The 9,456-nt window shown below is 37.1% G+C and overlaps 1 pseudogene; it reads right to left on the bottom strand.

The window, feature by feature from the left end:
• Positions 1-580: 580 nt before the first annotated feature.
• Positions 581-9,456, bottom strand: part of LOC100980483 (WASP homolog-associated protein with actin, membranes and microtubules-like) — a 55,078-nt pseudogene continuing 46,202 nt past the window's right edge.

Below are 9,456 nucleotides of genomic sequence, written 5' to 3'. Positions count from 1 at the left end.
ACACAAACACACACACACACACACACACACACACACAGATTCAAAAATCACAACACTATAAATCCTAGGACCAATGAATCTAATTAAATCCCTTTTGTGTAATATCCCTATTAATATAGGACTAGAAGACATTTTACACTCAAAAATCCAAAAGTCTAAATTGCTTCCACATAGTCAAAAACACAGGATTTCCACTAACTCCACCACACTACCATATGTGGCTTTAGGTAGCTCAAAACTGAATTCCAAAATGAAGTATATTTTTGAGAGTAACAACTCCCAGAGAAAAACAAGGGCACACATATAGGGTTCCATGCTCCTCAGGAACTGCTAGGTCTGATCTTGGACCCTCTCTTCTACTAGGTTCGGCCAGGATGAATATATCTGATGAGACCCACATACCTTATCAAGAAATGGCTGGAAAAGGCTAAAATCGTTTCTCATGTTCCCATTACTACAAAGTAAAAGCATGACAAGCTGTATACTTAAGTGTTTTGACTTGGTCAAACGCTAACACCGGGTTTGCTACAGTGTAAAATTAATCTAGAATGTAATCATTGATTCCATTTTCTTTTTATTCTTAAAAAAAAAAAAGGGTGGTTGGGGAAGAAATCACTGCTTTTCCATTGCGCAGGTACTTTGTGCTAGAGAGCATGTGTCATTTCTAGGGTCTCAGAAAAAGAACAGATGTATCTATGTGTAAACACAAACAGTAAGTTACAAGTTGCCCCTTAGTACTGAAGGCAAGAATCAGCATCAGTACTCAAAAAAGTGTTTTAAAAAGAGTGTAACTTACTCTTACTGTCCCAGGCTAAACGGGCTCTGTCTGGTGCTTCTCTGTCTGCACATGGCCACCCACAGCCTGTCTTCTAATTAAATCAATGCTCCAGCAGCAGAACAAGCAAACAAGTTGCCTCCCATCTATGTACGGCTCTTCAGGATACATTTCCCTTGTTCAGAAGGTGGAAATTCTTGGGAGAGGTGATTTCCTCTGCCTCTTCACAAGAAGAACATGGATACTTGGCTGGATGCAACTCCATGAAGCGTAACTGTGTGTGTACACCTCAAAAAATAAAAAATGCAGAGAAACATAGAGACTCCATAAACAGCTGGAATACACAGAAATACTGAGGCACCACTGGGAATACTGCTAAACAGACAGGCAAAAATAGGATCTTTGAAATCATCAATAATACCAAGTTAAGAAAAAAAAAAAGGAAAAAAGAGCACCTAAGGTCAAAACTCAAATTTCATGCAATGAAAACATTGTAAGTACTACAAAAGAAAAAAGGTAAATCTTCTACTTCACATACATAGAAACACATCCCACTCCCCTTACAGAGAATAAAAGATATTATCAATGGAAGAGAAAAATGAGATTTTCAAGGGTGGTAGGTCTAAAATTAGACTCACCAGCCACATCATAGTTAATGAGCACTTACGTAAATGTGAGCTAAATGCATCAAGCTGTCTTTCCAGTGTGGTCAGCTCTACTGGGGGGCAGGGGGTGCTGGGGAAAGAGCAAGGGACCACTCTGCTTATGAAAACATAATTTCTACAAAAATAAAAACGTACAGGAAACGAGATGCTCGTTTATTTAAATAATTTTAAACTTCCCAAATCACAGAAACGACCTTAAAGTAGATGCCCCTCCTTTTTTGCAATAAAAACCAAATGACTGAAGTACAGTAGGGAGCAGGGTGTGGTTAAGCATCTGCTCACAAGAAAACTTGTTGTAAGTTTGGTGAGGGAAAAGGGAAATGTATCAGCTCTTCCCAATGTCCCCTTCCATCCTAGGTATGCCCATATGCCATCAGGAAGCCACACCATCTCCATGACCACTAGGCATTTCAAGGACTGCCAGGCCTTAGAAGTTTCTTCTATCCCCCTGAGGCACACAGACAATTCCAGCCAGAAGTATAAAGCCCAGGGAAGAGAATATGGCCTATTCCTGCAGCTGCACAAGAGGCCTGGGCTGGGGTCCACTCACAATGAACTACTCAAGTGTGACCAACATTCCCATTCTGGAGATCCCTGCCTTAAAGAAATGCAGACCTGGCTGGGCACGGTGGCTCACACCTGTCATCCCAGCACTTTCGGAGGCCAAGGCAGATGGATCACTTGAGGCCAGGAGCTTGAGGCCAGCCTGGGCAACGTGGCAAAACCCCGTCTCTACTAAAAACACAAAAAAATTAGCCAGGTGTGGTGGCGCACACCTGTAGTCCCAACTACTCAGGAGGCTGAGGCATGAAAATCGTTTGAACCTGGGAGGTAGAGATTGCAGTGAGCCGAGATCATACCATTGCACTCCAGCCTGGGCGACAGAGCAAGAATCTGTCTCAACAACAACAACAAAGATACAGACAAATGTATAACAGTATTATATATAATAATATAAATATATAATGAAAATACCTACTTTCTTTCTCTTACATACCAAAATATCAGTCATCTGAACAAGTTATGCTTAAAGGACTTCCCTAGAGTTTACAAGCAAGCAATATTTGTATTACACAGAGATCCAAAGACGATGAACTGTTTTCAACAGAATGACTAAAAACTTGGCCCAATATAATCTGCCCTATAAACGCTAAAGCATTTGGACAAGAAACGAGTTTTAACCATGAATTAGCATCTCCCCTGACCATAGGGAGCTTTAAAGCATGAATTAAGTGAGTAAAAAACTTCACAGTCCATTTTTAATAACAGAAGTTCAACAAAAGATTTTTAACAAAGGAACCTGTATAATTTGCCTTTTACTACATAAAACGTAAAAGCTATTCCTATCACTATTCTTTTTTATTTTTTCTTTTAGACGGAGTCTCAGTCCGTAGCCCAGGCTGGAGTGCAGTGGTGCAGTCTCAGTGCAGTCTCAGCTCACTGCAACCTCTGCCTCCTGGGTCCCAGGTTCAAGCAATTCTTCTGCCTCAGCCTCCCAACTAGCTGGGATTACAGGAACGCGCCACCATGCCCGGCTAATTTTTGTATTTTTATTAGAGACGGGGTTTCACCATATTGGCCAGGCTGGTCTTGATCTTCTGACCTCGTGATGCGTCCGCTTCGGCCTCCCAAAGTGCTGGGATTACAGGCGTGAGCCACTGTGCCCGGCCCCTATCACTATTCTTAATACACGGTATTCTACCTACCAAAATAATCAGTTTTCAGAATGAATTAACCAAAATTTCTCAAAGGTTACAACAAGATCTTCAAAACCTCTGCAAAATTCATCAGTTTTCTCACAAAAGATTATAAATTACCTTCCAAAAGTCTGTCATTCATATTTCACCTATTATTACTCATTAGATTTTTTTAAACCAGGTCTTTGTACTTTTTAAGAAAAACACCATTGTGCAAAAGGAGCTTCAGGCAGTATTTTATAAATAGTTCATTTTCTATCAGAATCCATGAAACACTTTCTACTTTAGAAACAATCCTAAGAAAATGGTAGCATCATGACTCATCCAGTTCTATATCCAATTTTCTCAAAAAAGAAATTCACATTAGAAGTTTTACCATGTGAAATATGCAAAATTATGGTCTGGAATCTTAAATCCACTGTCACTACTTGATCCAAAACTATTTTAAAAGCAGCCAAAAAAGCAACTGGCATCCAAATGTATAGTCCCAAATATGAAGACCAAATTCTTTCACAATATTAATCTTCTTTGCTGTGAGTGAAACCAGAGTTGTACCATCCAGTGAACAGAATTCACTTTCTCATCAGTTATTAAGATAATCTCAAAAAAGCTATATGAAACAACAGGAATGAATCAACTTACCAATAAATCATTAAAATATGATCTATAAACTGACCTTTCCATTTCCTTCCCTACATTTTGAAGATAAACAAAATATACTTTGGAGTAGTATCATTTGCATTTCCACACTGCAGAAAACCTCTCATACAGAAGCAGCCACCTTCCCTCCCAAAATTCTAAAGGGAGAAGGTGGTCAATTTAATAGATAGGAACTTTTGCACCTGCCCCTCCTTTACTTAAATGAAGAAAACACCTCATTCTCTTGTCCAGAAGTGACAGTCTTAAGATGACATCACTTGTCTGTAGTGGTGGTAAAGAAAAATAAAACCACACAAAATTATCAGTCTCTAAGAAAAGCTAAAAAATGATATGTCTGCATAGTTCCCTTTAGTGTGTGTGGAACACACTACTATACACACACACACACACACTTCTTTTGCCTTGTCTCTTCCTCCTCCACTGCATGGAGTTAAGATCAGTATACTTTTCACTATTTGGGAAAACACAAATTATCACATTTTTAAAATATACGGCCAGATACTCTTTCTAGGCAATAAAGACCATTAAAACATTTCAGTCAATTCAATCCATAATTAGTATTTAAGGAATTCACATCAATTTCAATATCTGCCTAAGTAATAATATAACGGGCAAGTTTTAAAAATATGTTTATGTATTGTTTCCTTAAGCTCAGTGGCAAGAACATCATTTTTTAAATCAAAAAGTATATCCCAAAGTCTAAAGAGAAAAGAACAATGACTGTTTGCATCTGTTCAATAATCCAGACATGACTTAACTGAATAGACTGACCAAAACTAAAGATAAGTGTTTATTCTCAAATTAAACATAATGCATTATTAATAAGGCTCTCCAGAATTTTTCTCAGCACTTTTCAGTATTCTGAAAGGACTCAATACTGCTACTTATACTTCTCTAAGTACAGAAATATTAGAATCCAATCTTCTTACATCTTTCCATTGACCCAAGCTATTACAATACTTCCCCAACTGACGTCCATCTGAAAACCTATCCTGTTTTAAGGTAATGAATCACAATTATTCAAGGTGAGAGAAACTGCAGGGGGCAGTATAAGCATGATTTCCAACATAATTCTTAAGATTTAGGAAAATTCTTCCTGTTAGTGTAAGCTTAACCTTAAACTATTAACATGTATTTCAATCAAAGAGTCCATAGAAAAGTTAATTGTTAAAGATAATTGAAATTCTTCCACAAATTTAATAATCAAAAGTTGAGGCCAGGCACAGTGGCTCACACCTGTAATCGCAGCACTTTGGGAGGCCGAGGTAGGTGGATCCCCTGAGCTCAGGAGTTCAAGACCACCCTGGTCAACATGGTGAAACCCCATCTCTACTAAAAAAAAAAAAAAATACAAAAATTAGCTGGGTGTGGTGGTGCATGCCTGTAGTCCCAGCTACATGGGAAGCTGAGGCACAAGAATCACTTCAGCCTGGGAGGCAGAGGTTGCAGTGAGCCAAGATCGCACCACTGCACTCCAGCTCGGGCTACAGAGTGAGAATCCATCTCAAAAAAATATATATATATAAAATAAAATAACTGAAAGTTGAGGTGTGGGATGCACTAAAGTCACTTGGGGAAGAATTCTATGCTACCATTATCCTTATGACTTATTCCAATAAAAAATAATAGAACAAGAAATTTTTTTCCTTTAAATTCATATCCGCACTCTTAAAAAAACACAAGTTATCCAAAACTATAAGTCCACTTACTCAGGAGAAACTCATTATTTCAAAATGTATTCTTATCATTTTTAAGTATAAATAAGTAAACCCCTTAAAAGTCAGATTCAACACTAGGGGAAAATAGAATGAAATATTAAACATGATATATAAGTATGACTTAGGAAAATTAAAGTTATTCTAAGATAAAAAGAGAAACTTAATTTTATTCAGTTTTGCATTCATGGTTGCCATTCTAGTATATTCTCCAGCTACTCAATAACCTTCTTTCCCAAACTTATGCTGACTCCATGCAAGTAATTTTCAACTAACAATTGAATTAGTTAAGTTAGATGAAGCCCTCTTTGTGTGTCTGTTTTGAGTAAAGGTAACATTTGGTGGTAAATACATCTATCTTCTTTCTTATGTCATTTTTCTCTTCTGATCCTCAACATATAATTAACCTTTCTTTGATGCTATAAAACTTGTCATTAATAGTTACCATAAATATTCATCTCATACATACCACTTCCAAAGCACCTCATAACTGTAATAATTGCTAACAGTTATGGGTGCTTACTACGTACCACACACTGTTCTAAGAGACTGTCCTGTATTAGTCATATATGAACTCAGTTAATCTTCACAACTCTGTGAAGTGGGAATTATTATCCTCATAAATAGGGAAACTGAGTCAAGGACAGACTGTGCCACACCCATGGACACATGGCAAATGACTGGTAGAGCTGGCATGAAATGTATCAGTCATATTAGGAGGGCATCACACATCCCCATGTAAGATTCAATAGAACTAGGTGCCCACCATATTCTCTCACCTTCCTTGACTACCTTAGGACCAATCTGACATTACCAAGAGAAATTAAAATCTACAAAGCATGATCAAAAGCTCAGGTCCACAATTAAGCATGAGAATATACAGAAAACACGGCTAGGACTTTTGGTAAACACCTGGGCAATTTTCACAAGGAAAGGCATGAAAGGGTGCGTGCCCTGGTATGAGAGCCTGAATACAAGGGCCACAACCCAGTCAACCTGGAAATGTCGCCTTTAACTATCATCTCCTCCCTCAAACTCATCATTGTTTCGTCATCATGTCTTACTTGATTCCCTAAGGAGTATTCTCAACCAGAAAAATATTTTTCACGATAATCCTCTCAACTGATAGATACAAATCTATCTTCTCCAAGTTTGAGCAGCAAGTCAATCTTCTGAAGACCTCAATATCCCCTGCACAAATTCATCAAGGGTCCAAATCAAGAGAACTGAGAGGACCTCACTCTAGAGTATAAAAAATTATGGCAAACGTGAGAGCCTCCCCACTCAATTATTCGATGTCCACAGTAAACTGGGGACAAACCTAACCATAACACTGGGACAAGGCACACTTCACAGCACACAATTTCAGGGTATATATCTAACTGTTACGTTCGTGAAGAATCTTCCCCTTCTTAGGCACTTCTAGACAGTTGGAATTTATTTTTAAACAACAGAACATACATCACTTTTTGGGGGTTAACTTCAAGGATTTTCCTACTGAAAATGAGAAACTTAAGTATCCCATCACTAACTTTTGTATTCACGAATCTCACAAAAAAAAAATCAAGAAAAGGAAGGAATTTAACCAACTTTTATATTACTCAGAAAAGTCACCAATGAAAACAACAATATCATAGGCTTCTTCATAACTGTGCTAATATTGGTGGGCAACACTGGTCATATTATGGTTAACTAACTCAACAGTTTCATGTCATTTAAGAACAATAAAGATAAACTCACAAATATTTTCAATAAAACAGAGAAAAGAAATACCTCAAGTTCCACCAGTGCTGCAGTGACTACGTCAGTTGCAAGAGCACCGGCCTGCAGCTTTTCAATTGCCTATGAAACCAAGGGGAGAGATTATTCATTGCAAAATCACAACTTCCCAAACTTTCCAAAAGCTTAAAGAAGTATGGGAGACACTTAGATTAATAAAAATTGACCACTAGTTCCATTCCATACTTTAAGACATAAACTACTCAGATTAAAAACAAGCAAGGGTTTATATTCAGGTTAATTGGTAATATGGCTCACTTAATATTATTCAAATTAAAACAATAACATCTAGCTATTAAATGAAAAGTACAAGGAATTTAGTAAGCTTAATCCATTGTAAGGCTATTCAAAATAGCCACAGAAATTGTATGACCCAGTTTGGTTCAAATATCCTGACAATTCGTATTTTATATAGATAACTAAATCTCAAACGAATCATTTCTCCTCCCCCAGTTAATACTCTCCATACCTAAAAAGAAGTGACTCTGAGTCACAGGGGCGCCAGAATCTGAGGATAAAAGCACACATTTGACAAAAACATTTTGGATACTATAATGTAAATTCTAAATAAAGATGTAACATATTATTTTGTAATATAAACTACACAGAATAAAGGTCTATAAAATCACCTGGCCTTGAGCATAAATTAGGAGAGGAAAAGAGAGAGAAGGAAAAGTCATTTATAAATGAATTATTAACATTTCAATTTAGTCAACAAAGAGAAAGCTCAAAAACTAAGAACTGTATTCCTAATTAAACTTTTAAGTAGTGTATTCATTGGAAATATTAAAGAGGCTAAATATACAATTCAAATGTATTAGATTTCTAGGACTATAGTTATATAAAATTTATTTTCAGATGATAGAAAAATTTCACACTTTGAAAAATAAGAAAAAATATAAAACAGCTTAGAGAACTTTTAGCTTTATTATTATAAATTTCAAAAGAACAAAGTCCCTGTAACAAAATATTCTTATTTATAGGGCTTCATTCATAAGAAAAAGCTTGAATCTCTGATAAAGTATCTTTTTAATGTTATGTAAATATCAATGAAAAGAGCAGAGAGACGCATATTTACTTGATATACAATATTCAACTAGATTCTATTTGCATAAAAAGTAATGGAAGGTTTGCCTACTAGTAAGAATCAAAATAAAAAACATTTCTTTTGAGTCCATTCCTGTCCCCACATTAAATATTCAACAATTTAGCAAAACCTCAAAAACAAATGGGAAAAAAGCACAACTGAGTACAAGGGCAAAGCTGAACTCTGGAATGACAATGAACTTGCTATGATACAAACTACGTGATGAAAAACAGAATGAAAAAATATAGGACAATCTCTCTTAAAAAAGCACCCATTTTAATTTTTTTATGTATTTTTTTCCCTTCATGGAAAAACACACTGACTGCCTTCAAGCTGTTTTCTCTATCCTTCTGTCTACAGAAGTTCAACATCGTTGCAAAGATTAAAAGAGATACGATTGTGTGCCCACAATTACAAAAATACAGACCTTAATCTGGGAAGTGGGGAAAGAGCTAAGCATCATGTGAAGAAAGACACAAAACAACACAAAACGATCCCCTACAAAAACAAGCAAAATAATTTTGTAGTCCAAACCGGAAGACTGCCCTAGAAATGAAACTTTTAAATGTTGAATTTTTTTTTTTTTTGGAGTTGCATACATTTTTTTTAATCCAAAGAAGTCAGCCTCCTAAGTATTGCTTAAACAGGTTTATCAGAATTAAGTAGGCACAACACTCATACTTTCAGAAAAGCATTTCCAGCCAGGGGAGTAACGTGGCACTCACCAGCATGATATCTGTTTTGCCAACTTGCTGAAGAACGAGTAACCTGAAACGAAGAAGCGAGAATCCCATCCTCAGCCCCCCAACAGCTTCCTCAGCTTCTTTTTCTTCTGAGTCACTCCCTGAAACAGTCGCTGCATCTAAGACCAGCCTCGGGCTAAACCCAGCTGGCCTGAAGGCTCAACTCACATCAAACGGAGCTGGGAGTTGCTTCTGCGTGTGTCCGCAGTTTGAAGTGTCCTCTCCGAAGGTGAAGTGGGGGAAGCAGGTGCCTCTGGGATGAAGTGCAGGGAGGCAAACTCTGGCTGGGTTCCTGTAAACATCCATGGCAGTTGCAAATAATCAGAAGCCAAGGC

The sequence above is a fragment of the Pan paniscus genome, chromosome 16, assembly GCF_029289425.2.
Source record: "Pan paniscus chromosome 16, NHGRI_mPanPan1-v2.0_pri, whole genome shotgun sequence".
Taxonomy (NCBI): Eukaryota; Metazoa; Chordata; class Mammalia; order Primates; family Hominidae; genus Pan; species Pan paniscus.
Note: the sequence above shows the minus strand (reverse complement) of the source record. Positions and strands in the feature narration are given on the sequence as shown.